At 35.6% G+C, this 16,262-nt stretch overlaps 1 protein-coding gene across 5 annotated transcripts in view; it reads right to left on the bottom strand.

The window, feature by feature from the left end:
• The window catches only part of LOC128678573 (uncharacterized), a 227,160-nt gene that overhangs the window by 129,070 nt on the left and 81,828 nt on the right, over positions 1-16,262 (bottom strand). For 4 of the 5 annotated variants that reach the window (XM_053760182.1, XM_053760185.1, XM_053760183.1 and 1 more), the window contains exon 2: positions 12,140-12,166. The exons of the other annotated variant lie outside the window; for it this stretch is intronic. The gene's annotated coding sequence lies outside the window, so the exon portion shown is untranslated. The remainder of the gene's footprint in view (positions 1-12,139; positions 12,167-16,262) is intronic. 5 annotated transcript variants of the gene reach the window in all.

Raw genomic sequence — 16,262 nt, 5'->3', positions numbered from 1 at the left:
ACACATCTCGTGAGAGTTAGACTAAGAGCTATTTAATCGGTGACTTTAGCTGTGATTTAAAGTCACATGCGCAGCAGTGGCACAATCATTCTGACGCCTTTGCCTACCTTTGCGGGTAACTGTACATCACAGTCAAACTAACTGAAGTCCCACCATATTCACTAACTAATATTATTTAGTGAATATGGTGGGACTTCAGTTAGTTTGACTGTGATGTACGCAATTATTTAGTGAATATGGTGGGACTTCAGTTAGTTTGACTGTGATGTACAGTTACGCGTGGGCAAAAAAAAATACAAAATACACTACAGTAATAGTATTTTTTTAATCCAGTAATTCCAACTACAGAACTATAGTGCTATAAAACAGAACAAAAGAGCTATAAACAGAAACAACTATAAAATCTTATTGTTTCGTTCGATATGAAGACGTAAAATGTACTTAAGCTACTACAATTTTCTCCCGTCTTTACCCCCAATTTGCGAGGGTCGATCATTGGATACGTCATAAAATTTGATACAGCCCAATTGGTAGGTGTCCATTGGGTCCAATCGTAACTAATGTTTTTGATATTATAATAATCATCTTTGTAGGTCGAAATATAAGATAAAAAATATATATTAGTAATTTTATCTTTCTGTTTGTATGCTCATAATCCAAAAACTATATAATGACTTACCATTTATCATATAAAATAGTTATAGTGAAGCTGTAGCTGGATTGCCAGTCCAGGTGGGATTTGCGCGATGTCTTCGCGCGAAGTCAAGGACGTGGATATACATATACAGGATTACTGGTATCTAACGCATTGTTCATTACGGAACTAATATGTAGTTAAAATAAAATACTTGGAGCTAAGAATTAGATAATTATATTTTTCTTTGTTCTTACAAATTGGTATAATGAAAAACAGAAATCGAATCGAATGACAGGAAAAAAACAATAGAAAAAACTAGATTTGTAGTGCGCGCGCAAGAATAAAATTTAAATTGTCGTGTTCGATAGCCATTGGCTGCCGCGCGAGGGGTCGCGGTCGAGACGTGCCTAGTGTTGTGGTGTACTGGCGTAGACATCCTCCCCGGCTGAAGCTTGTAACCTTCCAAAGGCCCATAAGGTACATAGAGACTAACATCTTTTGTTCTACGACTTTTGTCTAAAAGTAATAAATACCAAAAAAATACCTTTTTTAGTTTTAATGTCGTTTCTATAAAACGTTAACTCTATGTTCGATTCCGCTACATAACGCTACTGTACTGTCTCGTGTTGCTTGGCTATTACATAGAGTTAAGATGTGTAGAATCGGAAATTATTTCTTTTTTGTGAAGTTAAAAACTATGAATCACGAAAAGTCGTAGAATAAAAATTGCTTGTTTTGATGTATCCGAGTAGCCCTTAGAAGATTTTGCGTTTGAAACCAGTAAGCCTGTATGTACATTTAATTATCTTACAAAATTCAGCCTCACGCACTATAGCAACTAATACCATGCATTATATGGAATCTAATTATACCTCACACCGTTAGGTATCTCATAGGCATTTGCGAGTATGATAGAATAAACATTATTACACACACACAAACAAAAACTGAAAACATAACACTCTTTTTTTGATGCAGTCATGAAAATATATTTATCGAACCATCAAAAATTACATTTTCTTTTTCGTCTTTAAGGTTTACAAAAATAATAACACTCTGCAAATAGAAAATATAAAATGCGACAGCACACGTAGACCTACGATTTTCATTAATTTCTGCTTCCGTATTCTCAGATCTTAACTAATTTCTGGCAGGGTATTAGAGAATAATTGTATGCTTATAAAAAATCCAAAACACATAGTATTTGAATGAAATTAAAAAAAAGTTAACTCGGAAGCGAGACATAGGGCCAAATGGGAATACACCAAATTGATGCAGCTCAAGCCAAACGGTTTTATTCCGTTCATTTCGTTCTGCCGGTCAATTGAATGACGCTTTTGTTCTTATTGATTGGGTGTTTCAGAGTATTTTTTTAAAGGAACAACCCTATCAATGGTGGTAAGATATTGTTCATGATTGGATTGTTAGCAGTTTATGTTACGTTTCCGTGTAGGTTACCATCAACATTCATCTAACTGAAGTCATTGCAATTTTTCCCCTTTTACCATGGCATAGAAGACGGTGCAGTGTAACTTGACACGCTGATGACTGTACTTAATATTGAAGAGTTAAACTTTAAAGTGAATGAAATTGATTAAGGGTCCATATTATTTATCGAGACTGTTCACGATTAACGTGTCAAAAATATTTACCACCATTTCTGTAGCCTGTAGTCATTATTACTTTTGGCAACCTCCGTGGCGTAGTGGTCACCACGCCCGTCCGCTATCGGAGGTCCTGGGTTTGATTCCCATTGCGAGTAAATATTTGTACTTGTGAACGTTGATATTCATCTCCGGTATGTTTGTATGTACCCTGCTCCTGTGTTTGTGTCCATCGAACCTGCGATACAAGCTTAGTTCTTAGTGTAGACTGTTGAATGTTGTCCATTTATTTGGACACTAGCTCTTGCCTGCGACTTCGCCCGCGTGAATTTATCTGCGAAAGCGGAACAGACAATTTTCATACAAAATTTCACCCCCCATTACAGTTATTTGGGGGTTGATTTTTGGGAAAAAAGGAATGATTTATTATCATATTACTGGCCTATCATCGCTTCCAATGCACTGGCTTTCAGTGAAGCCAATGGTACTGAACCGCCATTCAGTCACCATACAATATTGCCATATTGGACAATTCTTTCGACATTCGCTGTTGGAATTGAATTTTACACAGGCTTTGCACAAAACGAAATAAAATCCTACATGGAATTCGGTGCGCATAGGGAGAAGTAGTTTTAACAACTTTTCCATTAAAATTATTTTCCACATTTAGCCCTTCCAAGGTGCTAATTTTTGATTAAAGTGTGACATGACCTTGATGTCATGAATTTAGGGTTCCGTGAATGGATAATCCATACTAATATTACAAATGCGAAAGTCTGTCTGTCTGTTTGTCTGTTCCGTTTTCACGGTTAAACCGCTGGGCTAATTTTTATAAAACTTTGGTATGTATAGTTATTGATCTCCTTTAGACAAACATAGACTACTATTATTTTCAAAAATCAACCCCCAAATGATTATAATAGGGGGTGAAAGTTTGTATGAAATTCGTGTCTGTATGGCCTTTGTTTCGCAGAGAGAGAGTTCGCAGAAAGCGGTACATTTATACTATTTTGTCTAAACGTGAAAGTAAATAAATAAATAACAAATAAATATATTAGGACAAATCACACAGATTGAGCTAGCCCCAAAGTAAGTTCGAGACTTGTGTTATGGGATACTAACTCAACGATACTATATTTTATAACAAATACATATATAGATAAACATCCAAGACCCGGGCCAATCAGAAAAAGATCATTTTCCATCATGACCCGACCGGGGATCGAACCCGGGACCTCTCGGTTCAGTGGCAAGAACCTTACCACTGCGCCACCGAGTACTTTTGTATAAATAATAATAATAGACTTCTTAAAGTAGTACTTCTTTGTAAATGCCTCAAAAGCGGGTCTATATAGACCGTGGCTTAAAAAGCATAGCAACTCAATGTACAATAATTTATTTATCCAGTAGCTCATAAAGCGTACCATACTAATTAATATTATGTATAATATATATGTATATACTATTCCACTACATAAAGGCTTATGAAGGATTCGGTACGTCTAGACGTAAAGATAAAATAATATACTAAAATATCATTATTCTAAATAATATTGAGCCAGTCAAAGAGAATATTGAATAATTTTACATACAAGCACCTATGTAAAATTACTAATGTATTTGCTGTTAAAATCATACCTATCTTTAATTTTAACGTTTGAGTATATGTTAATAAATAATAAATAAATATATAGGGACAAATCACACAGATTGAGTTAGCCCCAAAGTAAGTTCTAGACTTGTGTTATGGGATACTAACTCAACGATGCTATATTTTATAACAAATATATACATATAAACATCCAAGACCCAGGTCAATTTCCATGTTGACCTGACCGGGGATCGAAACCGAGAGAGACATCCTGTGTAGCAGTTTGGCATGATGACCATTAGATCACGGAGGTCGTCGTATCTTAGCTATTGCTCAGGCAGCAGCAAGTCTATCTCTTGCTTTCTAACATATTTCTAACAATCTGCACACCAAAAATCACCTCAATCCAATGCTTCGTTTTGAAAAAAAGGAACAGATAAACACACTTGATATATATGGGTTAACCTTATTAATAAGAAAACAGATCAAAAATTAAAGTAATTAGTAATATCTGCAGTTAATTAAAAGGGAAACAAAATCATGAAAAAATATGAGGCTAAACCAATGCCTACTAAAATAAATTAATAACGACACAACACGTATACACTTCGGGACAAAATTAATTACAAACATGAAAATATTTGTACTTGTAAAAGGAACGTTGCGGTAACTCGTATATTAAAAATGACCACCCACCGGTAAAAAACCCGAGCCTTTTCACAAGGTTTTATTTAACTTTGCATTTTACTTTTATAAGACTTTCTTTACGCACTTTGTCATATAAATTCGTAGACGAGCTTCACAAGTTAAAAATATTTAATTTAAATTGAACTGTTAGTCTAGAATTATTCTTGCGCAGGTTAAATTTTACCCACCCTATTGATCTGAAATTTGGAATACCTTTTTTTATCAGAAGCAAGACCTGATGATGAACCAAGAAATACTCCTACGGTTAACAACACTGTCATGAAATTTTTCACGTCTTTTCAGTTTGGATGACGACACATTATTATAAGTATGACCCAGGTTCAACTCCTAACGAGAGAACACATAATTAAACTAAAACAGAATAATTTCTATATAAATAATAGGGTATAAAAAACCTTGTACAAATGGGTATGTATTCAATGAATTGAATATTATTCAAGAATCTCGAGAATGAAAATTATCGAGAATGAAATTTTTACCAATTTTCATTCTCGATAATTTTACCCCTCCGCCCAACCCTGTCGGTTTTTCGTTTTGTTACCAATGTCGCCGTTTGAATAGTAAAATATTGAATTTTTAATGTTTCTAATTATATACAGTGAGCTATGTTATGAAATATACATCATATTAACTACCTATGCAACAAATAACGTCAAGATTATGTTTCTTTATGAAATGTTAATTTTAACCCTCGACGCAAAAAGAGGGGTGTTATAAGTCTGTTTGTCCGTCTACGTGGCACCGTAGCTCAACAACGTATTTTTTATTTGATATCTAATTTTTATGCAGTCAGTCTTAGATGTGTTCGATCAAAATCGGTTCAGCTGTTCAAAAGCTGTAGCGAAATGAATATTGAAAGTCGGGGGGGGTTTTTAATTTATCTAACAAATAAACTACTTATATTTTAAACTTACAAGAATTTAATAGTTGGTCTTTAAGGCTAATATATATCCATTGCGTGTGTAGCAAAGTATATCTAACGGTTGTATGCTTTTCGAGACTTATTTGCAATCGATACTAATATTATATATGCAAAAGTTTATCTTTTTACCCGTCACGTTTTCACCCGTCAAATTACTAGATCGATTTTGATAAAATGTAATATATTTATAGTTATTCTCGACGACCTCGGCGGCGTAGTGGTAAAGTGCTAGCCTCTGAAACCGAGAGGTCCCGCGTTCGATCCCCGGTCGGGTCATGATGGAAAATGATCATTTCTGATGGACCCGGATCTTGGATGTTTTTCTATATGTGTATTTGTTATAAAATACAGTATCGTTGAGTTAGTATCCCATAACACAAGTTTCGTACTTACTTTGGGGCTAGCTCAATCTGTGATTTGTCCTAATATATTTATATTTAGTTATTGTCCAGGGGGCGGCGGGTGAAGCCTGCCAGGAATAATACATAAAATGTAAGTTTGTTGCACCCGTCAACTTTGACGTTTAGTTTAACCTGCGCGCTGCCGTTGTCGTTTAAATAAAATAACGTGCATTTTTCTGCACAGATTAAAGTTAGAAAATACCATCAATTAGTTCCAGTGTTGGTACCCCTTCGGCCGTCTACAGAACCGGAGAGTTCCGGATGGAACCCCCAGGACTCTGTCTAGTAACAAAATATGTTAAACTAGTTGCACCTCAGGGCTTCGCTCCCATAGAATTTTTGGGATATGAAGTATCCCAAAAATGTGCCATTAGGAAAGATAAAGCAGATGTTATATAATTTATATAAGGTATATCAAAACAGGTTATACCTGTTGATTGACGAGAAAAAGTGCCTGTGAAGGTCTAATTTCTGAATAAATAATTTGAATTTGAATTTTATATTATTTACATATTTTTGTCACTAACAGATAGATACACATCCCAAGTTGATATAAAGAATTCTAAAAAACTCGTATATTAAATTTCATCGAAATCTGTCTAGACCGTTACGCGATTGAGTGAGAAACATTTACATTCAAACTTTCGTATTTCATTCAATTATTAGCAAAATAATAAGGATTTAGAAGCCAAATACAGTGAAAATGGCCCAGATTCAAAACCGTTATTAGGTTGAATTATTAACGAGAGGTCTGCCATCTTGGATATATGTATAAAAACTATGAAATTAGTAGGTAGATACCTACTCCGTCCGGAGTACCTACTAATTTCATGATAAGAACAGTGCTCGTTTCAACATTGAAACTGACATAAAAAATTCATATGTAGAAATTGTAAAGTCTGTTATTGACTGCCCAAAAGGAGAATCATGTTTTGAGGGCCCATATTTGTATGTACGTCAGTATATTTCATAATAATTCATACGCCTTCTACGATGTGTAAGGTACCATTAGATTTCTTACATTACTCCGGGTGATGTCATTATAAAACCAATATGGCGGACATTATAAACCATACATTGCCGACCATAAATCCTTCTTAGCGTGTCGACTCGACTGAATTTGTAAGGAATACAATGCCACTGATACGTAATCTTAATGGAAGATTAAGTATTTATTATCTGTAGGATTAAAGCAACTACAGAAAAAGTGATGACGAGAAGGCATACATAAATTCATACCTAAAAATCAGATAAATATAGAGACGAATGCAAGAAATGGAAATAGCCATTACCTAGCATTGGGATACAACACACAAACGTTACATTAAAAAAAGATTCACAGTAAAAGCAAATACAACATGAGAGAAATTTCAGGTTAACAACCTCCGTTGCTAAAATGTGAAAAATGAATGCAATAACTAGGTTGCATGCAAGCTATTTAATTATAACTCGAAAATACTTAATTAAGATCGACGGCTGTAGCGAACTGTGGTCGGTGGGGTTAAAAATGAGTATAAAATTACGCCAGCCAATGTATTACGTTAGTATTTTATGTTTTCGCGCGTTTTATCACGTAATGGCCGACGGACGCCATCTTGTTATGGAACGTTACTGGAAAAATCTACGCGGCAAAGGTTCTAATCTCATGAATAATATACAAGGAAACAATTTGAGTCTTCTTCTATTATATTTTTCTTAGCGGTGTCAGATTTTATCCCAGTCGCCCAAAGGCATCTTACATGACTTTCACTATACTGCAGTCAGATTTTATTTATCTTAGTCACATAGGCGACATTCAAAAGAGATGGAACAAATCGATATATAAATATATACATATATATATATATATATTTATATATTATAATCAGCACTCGGATCACAATCATAACCTGTTTTGATATACCTTTTGACTATGTACATTATGTACTTTTATATATTATTAGAAAGAAAAAAAAACATTGTAAGAAATAATAATTGTAAGCCGATCTGGCATGATAGGGACCAACACTGTTCAAATGAGTTTCTTTCGGCATTTCTTCTCAGCAGTGGTCGTTCCGAAATGCCAGTAGTTTGTAGCTTGTGAGAAATAACTATAAATATAAAGATTGACGAGAAAAAGTGCCTGTGAAGGTCTAATTTCTGAATAAATGATTTGAATTTGAATTTTAAATCCGTCATGGTTCATCCATTTCTGTCACACGCAAAATTTGCGATTGAATTTTTTTCTAAATTGCCATACAACATTTAATTTTAACAAATAGAGAAAAGTGAGTTATATTTATACAAATCACGTACAAAAGTTAATATTAACTTGGAAAAACAGAAACTTTGTAAAACAAAGCCTCGGGTTCCAGACATACCTAGAAACAAACAATCAAACACATTTTTCGGTTCGTTTCGCATTAGTATTAAGATAACATGAGGACAATAAAGAAACTACTAGGTAGGTACTTTATTTATATATATAAATTTCTTTGAGATATATTTCAAATTTTGGACGTAAAATAATAATACAATATTTGCTCATTTTGTCATTTTGTTTTTTTCTCTTATTGGTCACTTAAATATAAACATACAGACAGAGTCAGTAATGAGGTACATTAATGAATAAGTACTTAGTTACTTTGTTCATTTTTTTTATAATACAACTTTCGCCCGCGTGAATTTCCCACGGAATCATTTATTTATTCGGGATGAATGGTCCTTCGCCGTAGTTCAAACCATATATATGCAAAATTTCACGAAGATTGGCTAAGCAGATGAAGCGTGAAGAGGTAACAAATAACCTTACTTTCGCATTATTAATATTGTTGGGATTGGAATAATTTTGAAATCAAAATTCTCATACTATACCAACTTAAACAGCTTTTATCCTACTCATGTACCATATATCGAAATCCGTCCACCCGTTTCGGCATGATTTAGTGACATTTCATTTCATTTATATGTTTCTAGTAAGTTAATTCATATCAGAGGTAAACCTTTTTACAAAGGCCATCCCGCGTGGTTACCTCATTTTCATCTATAATATAATAATAATAGTTATTTATTTTAGGTAAAAACCCATACATTTGTACATTTACATATGTAAAATAAATACAATGAATTACCTAAATGAAATAAAGTAAAAATAAAGCCACAAGGCGTATTTTCAGTCTTACAATGATCATTTTTTGTTAGGTTCCCGATGTGCTGTGATCCAATACCGCATCATCGGGCATGTCAAGTCTTTACAAATTACTTTAAGAATGCTATTACTAGCGTCTCGCAATCTGTCCCAGAAGGAAGATATACGTGACCTTATAATAGCAAAGAAATTGGGTATTCTCCCCTCAGCGAACATGCCCGACGCGCTGCAGTAGCGAGGAAGCTTCATAAGGATGCGGTATGCATTATTATACTGCACCCTTATGGTGCTGAAGGAAGACCTCTTATAATTATACCATAACTGGCAAGTGTAGAAGCACTGGCAGAAGTAAGCTCTAAAGAGGGTCGCCTTCACTTCTCCGCTACATCTAGCAAAACGGCGCGCGAGCATGTTACACCGAACCGACAATGCCCGTCTCTCACGCTCCATATCTAAATCATCTTTACAGACTCCAGTCACAATATGACTAAGATACTTAAACTGTTCGACAACCCGAACTACTGAGCCATTCAATGTAACTTTGGAAACTATAGAATTGTTATGATCGAAATTGGGGTTTAAAAGGTGTGAGGCAGTGTAATTACAGGACAGGGTACAGTGACAAAAGACCAGGTCGTGGCTACACGCGTGTGACAACCCTGGTGTTAAAGGCTGTCATGATAAATTATCCATCAGGTAAGGCCACATGCCTGTTTATCTACATTGTAGTGTAGCGGGAGCTAGGTGATCGTTTTCGACCGGCGCAAAGGGAAGATCTTCCCGCCAGGCGCCAGGGTGTAGCGCCGGGGAACCTCTCGGCTCCGACGGTGTCATGTCGGAGGTTGTCTTCCAATCGTTAACGCACTGTTTGCGCGGTCTAGGCTTGTTAGCTTCTGTAGTGAGACGACCGTAGTGTCATCTGTCCGTAGTGTCGTGAATCTTCTACGTGACTAGTCAGCTTTTTCCGTCAGCGGCGTTGTGTGGGGTGACAGATGTCGCCAAAGTAGTATAAAAAACACCAAATACGAATCAAATAATACCCGAACGCTACAGTGGATATACAGCTTTACATCTTCGCAAATCCCTAGAGTACCTTTATTACAGTTCGGTATACGTTCAAACAATGTCCTGGCTGTGTTCAGTTATGTTCCAGGTGTGGTTCCGTACACTGACCCCAATTCTGTCGCCACAGATATACTACGCTAAGATTTACTTTCTTTACTTTATCTATTTACTCAACCAATCTTCTTGAAATTTTGTACTCGTGTAGATTGTAGTATTGTATACAAATGTTCCCGTGGGGAATTTACGCGAGCGAAGTCGCGGGAAAAAGCTATATTTACCACGAGAACCGTTTTTTAATAAAAACTTTAAGAATAATGATAGAGTTTCGTCCCATATTTACTGCTCACAGCTCAATCTATTTCAAATTTCATCAAAATCGGCCCAACGCGGGTTAATCGTGATAGCGAGACAGACAGAAAGGCTTTCGCATTTATAATATTAGTATGAATTAGTTAGGATTAATATTATGTAAAAGAAACAATCGCTGGGTCAGTAAGTATACTGTTCTGTACAAACCTGGAATGATTGGTATTTTGCCACACTGGAATCACCCTATTCATCTGGCAAATGTGCACTCTGCATCATGGAATTAGTAGGTACTCTTTGTACGAAGTACTTACTAAATCCTAGGTCGGCATTCGTATTTCTGTGGTTTCCACAGGAGTGCTCACGGGTCCGGATAGGGTTGTAGGTAGCTCTCCAAACCGGACATTTGGGGGGAAAAAACCGGACATCCAATATGGAGGCTTAGACTACAAAAAGCTGACTATATCGATAGATATATATTTCTTCGCGGACATTTTCGCACGTTGTGACGTCACTTGTTCGTATCATTTTATTATTATTTTTTGGAGCGTTTGGACGAGTCCAAAAATGTGTAATTTTAATTTTTGTAATATCATTGAAAGCATTGTCATTTATCACAATATTATTTTCACTGGATTTTCTATTAATATACCTAGCCTTCAAATAGTCATCAAAACGAAAATTTGTCAGTGATATCTAGGCTTCAAAATTGCTTCTTAATTATAGAACTGTGTCCCCAATAACTAAATTACCATAACATCTTCAGCATGTTCTTTGAATAGTAATTAATATTTAATTACTGAATCTTGAGCTTAGAATAATTTTCATCACGAAGAATTCGGAATTATATATAAATAGAAATGCTGTTATTTAAAAGATATTCTTCGCTCGTGTAAAAATATAATAGCTTATATACCTAAAACTTCCTCAGAAATCACTCTATGTGTTGTAGAAAACCGCATGAAAATCCGCGCGACAAGTTTTTAAGTTCAAGGCAAACTGATACACGTAGCAAAGAATTTTAGGTTTTATTTTGTAACTATTTTCTTAACGTGTTTTCGTTTCAAAGGACTATCTGCGCCCAGGGGCTTCGATCCCGTGGGAATTTCTGCACAAAATGCACTCTATGTGTTATTCCAGGTTATATACCCGTGTGCCCAAATTTCATAAAAATCCGTCAACACAATAAAACGTACATACGCACACATCCTCCCAAATTTTCGTAATTATAATATTAGTAGGATAAATTTGGAATGGAAATTCAAAGTGATCACATCCCTGTACGTCACACCCCTTGTATTATTCCAATGTCTGTGACTGTCATCTAAATATTTATTAATGTTATGAAATTCATAGCACTTCTATTCACAATATGGAGTGGAATTTCTTCTCAAAATATTGGAAGATCTAGGACCTATGATAATATTATTTGATTGATTTTCAAGATAGAAATAAATGGGATCCTTTGTTAAAACACAAAATGTAAATATATGAGTAAATATATCTATTTACCAAGCGCATTTGTTTGTTTATAGAATAAGTATATTATTTAATGCAATTTTCCTGGGAATCTATGAATTAACACTTCATAGTAAATGGACAACACTAAGTGGCCCACACTGTGAACTAAGCTAATACATGTCCGATGGACACAAACACAGAAACTGGCACAACACACCCAGAACCGCAGACAAATATTCGTGATCACAGGTACAAATATTTGCGGGCGGGCGTGACCACTGCGCCATGGATGGTCGTCAATGTACGAAAGCACTTACCAGTATAGCATCCACGTACGTAATTGTCTGAAAAGAAAAAAAATATATAATATTTATAAAACTCCACTCGTATTAGTCAATTTATATATTTTGTAAAAATAACTACATTTTATTGTAAAAATACGTTTGTCATGCTATAATTCTAGATCACAAGACACATCAACACCATTCAGCTTACTTCTAGATAAAATTGTAATAAATTTAAAGAAATGCATATATAAATATGTGATTTCACGACCAAGTTTGTTGTTACCAAGGCTTTTTATCCTTTAGTCGCCTCGTATGTCATAGGAGGATATTGTTAAGTACCATAGATAAAAGAAATAATATATTTTATCTATGATTATTACCGTGGAAAGCCGGCAGCTCAAAACTATTTCTACAAAACGCCCCTTCATCAGCTGAAAATGAAAATGGCGGCCAACTATTCGAAGCTGTCATGTTGAGCCTGAAGTTGAATAGTTCATGAAATTCAATCTATACCCGATGTCTTGTCTTTTGCATACCGTTCACGACGGATAGCTTAATAGGGAGTGAGTTTCTTTTAGCCCACCGTATGAAATTACGATGTTTTTGTTAAGTAAATCTATGCATATAATATATTATTATTAATCATATGCATAAATATACTACTACTCTATTATAATATATTAATGGCTTTACAGTTATTTCTTTTATTATTATCGCATAATGTTTGTTCAATAGCAGCAACCCGTTTTTTTTTCAGTCCTTGGTTTTTTTTTTTCAAATTATAAAAAAATAATTAATAAATAAATATATTAGGACAAATCACACAGATTGAGCCAGCCCCAAAGTAAGTTCGAGACTTGTGTTATGGGATACTAACTCAACGATACTATATTTTATAACAAATACCCGGGCCAATGAGAAAAAGATAATTTTCCATCATGACCCGACCGGGGATCGAACCCGGGACCTCTCGGTCCAGTGGCAAGAACTTCACCGCTGCGCCACCGAGGTCGTCTAAAAATAAACCCAATCATAGTAAAAATATTAAAATTTTAAAACAAGTATCACCATAAATGCAATAATTAAAAGCATTTTCCGCTAAGATATATTACTTTATCGTGAAGTCATGTCAGAGTATCAATTAAATTAGTATGGAGCGTTTGGACGAGTCCAAAATTGTGTGTTTTTATTTTTTTTTCATATAACTTTGAAATCATTGTCATTATCACAGTATTTTCTCATTGGTGTATCAAATAATATAAAGGCCTTCGAATAGTTATCAAAACGAATAGTTATACAGATATTTGTCATATCTACTCGTACTTACCCTACATACGAGCGCGTCACAGTGCAAGCATAGCCTAGTTATTACCTAGACCCAGTCACGCTAAATATACAGACCGAATTTACGTCGAATGTACCTTGGAATATTAATAGCCATATTAATGTTGTATTAATATAGCTAATAATATTGGAAATTTAGACGTTTACACGCTTTGATACAATTTTATTTTAAATGTAAATTTTCCCATTGGAAATGAGAACACTTAGCATTCACACACTACGTGTATGTAGCTATCTCCTTCATACTCGTATTCCTCATGGCTGAGGGTCGTGATTATTACGTGGAATGAAACACACACAACTTTCTTGGCATTATTAATGGAGTGGTTTGCTATTGCCTTCTCCATTTCACACACAAGTTAATAAGAATTAACCAGTGTGCAGGTTTCCTCACGATGTTTTCCTTCACCGGAAGCAAGTGGTGGTCGATGAAAAGTACTATACATGAGTGAGATTGGTATACAAACTCATGTGGCACGAGTAGGATTCGAACCTGGGACCTTTCGAGCCACAGGCGGGCGTCTTAACCATTACACCACCACCCTACAGAAGCGGTTCTTATGTAGCTACAGTCAATGTTTATTGTATAAGTAATATATCAATCGTAGTTATATATCTCCTTCTTCACTGTTAATATACACACACACACCTTCCGTACACTGATTCAGGTCTCGTCTGAAAATCAGTGTATCGCCCCTCTGGGTGATATGTGTACTGAGATGGGCAATGTTCAATAATTGTGCTTTGTGAATACTGTGTTTTATTTTGTGCTGTGTTTTTAGTCTGGTTGTGTATTCTGTTGTTGTTTTACAATAGCAGTGACATCGCCAAGTGTTACAAAAAGATCTGTAAACCATTTGAATGTCTTGGCCAAATCTTTGCGCTGAAACTTGTTGAAAACAGATGCAGGAACAGGATTTGTATGGAAATATGTAAGGTCTATGAAGCACAATGATGTGTGACTGCGTCTCGTGGCTTGTAAGAGATTGGACTTCGGAGCTGCGTATCCAGTGTCGGGGGACAACAGACGCTTAACACCAGGAGATATTCTGAAGCCTATGCTGTCCTTCTTCAGATTTCCCCGTGCGGGTGAGTAGGGCATGGGGGTCAGTACAAAAAATCCAAAGGTTTGACGTGCGACCATAATGGAGCCCGCTGCATGGTATTAATTGAAAACCAATGCTCGTAAAAAAAGTGTACATTGTCTGGATATATTTTATCAAGCCTAATTTCCAGCCATTATCCAAATTACTGGAGTTTAAAATAGGAAGAGACGAGTGGAAGAAAAAAAGACGTCACCTTTTTTAACTGGCCGTTTTGGTAAAGGCTTCTAATTGAAATAGAAGTAAAAGAAAAGAAATTGGTACCTTATACAAAAAGTTCTGGTAGCGTGTCAAACCAAGTACAGTAGCTTATCGGTGAAATATTTAGAAATGGAATGGGCAAGTGCGATTACTTTCTTCTCTGGGTTCTGTATACGTCTTTGGGGAATTTCGTATTTAATCTTTGTTTATTTGACTTTAGCACAAACATACGTATAATTTGTAAATAATTTTTAAATATTATTTAGATTTATCTTAGTCGTGAAAGTTGTGTTAGATGCCCTTAGGCGATTTGATTAAAATTTGACACTAGTGTAAGAAATTAACAGACTCGTCAAAAGCGGCCAGTCCCGGCTTCGCTTGGGTAAAAACAGAATAAATTATACACCTAAACCTTTCTCAGGAATCCACACTACCTATTGGTGAAAATCCGTGCACTAGTTTTTGAGTTTAATACAAACAGACAGACAGATAGGCGCGGCAGAACACGTTGTAATATAATATGTAAGAACAAAGTTGTAAGGATATTGTAATCTGACAGATAAATAAGACTATTAAATGAAGATTTCTCCTATAGACACATGAGCGTTCCTAATTACAAATAGGTCCACTTTCCATAACAGCTGTGACCATTTCTGATCCATCCAGACAATCAAGTTAAAAATACAAATAATAAAACAAAATAAAACATAAACAATTACAAAGTCAATCAAAAATGCCACCCCGAATTGTACCCGGTTCAAAAGTACCCATAACGCTAGCTGCGTTTCCTCGTTGGATAGCAATTGATAGCCTTTGAACCAAGTACCATCCGGAGCGGTAGTCATATCCACGACACCTTAAACGCCGTCCTATCTCACCAACAAAGCGCTTCGCCTCCGAACACCATGGGCCAGCCGTTTCCACGGCAACTGGAACAAACTCGTACTGGTTGGATAAAACAGAATACTTGGCCATTTTAAGTTCAGCTGCCACCCTTGCAGCGGCCCCAGGAAAACGCTTACTATTAGTGAGGTAGGACGCCGCATATGTGCTTACACATGTACAATCAAGTAGGTTGGTAGGGAAAAACACATCTGGAACGGTCTCTATATCGTCTCCAGGCAGCTTTTTTTAAAATATGGCTCGTTTATTCTTCAAGTTTGAATGCCCTAAAAATAAGCGTGTGAGTTCCTATGTTATAAATCCAGGCCAGTCACGCGAACACGATTTTTCACCTCGTAAAATGCAATGTTAATACAACGGTAAGTTCTTAACCTTGACACGGAAAAGGGTCTATAGCTATTCGGAAAGCATTTGTTCCGCTTTCACGTGTAAACTACGGCATTAATCTTGATCTATAATTTATGTGATGCAACAAGCCTTTATTTATTTCTATAAAAAAATTGTATTGCAAAAAATTACGTAGACTATGTGAAAAGCCATATGGCAATGTCAACCATCAGACCAAACAGAGATAGCAAGAAGAAAGTGTCCTTAGAAGAAGA

This window comes from Plodia interpunctella, chromosome 20, assembly GCF_027563975.2.
Source record: "Plodia interpunctella isolate USDA-ARS_2022_Savannah chromosome 20, ilPloInte3.2, whole genome shotgun sequence".
Lineage (NCBI taxonomy): Eukaryota > Metazoa > Arthropoda > Insecta > Lepidoptera > Pyralidae > Plodia > Plodia interpunctella.
Note: the sequence above shows the minus strand (reverse complement) of the source record. Positions and strands in the feature narration are given on the sequence as shown.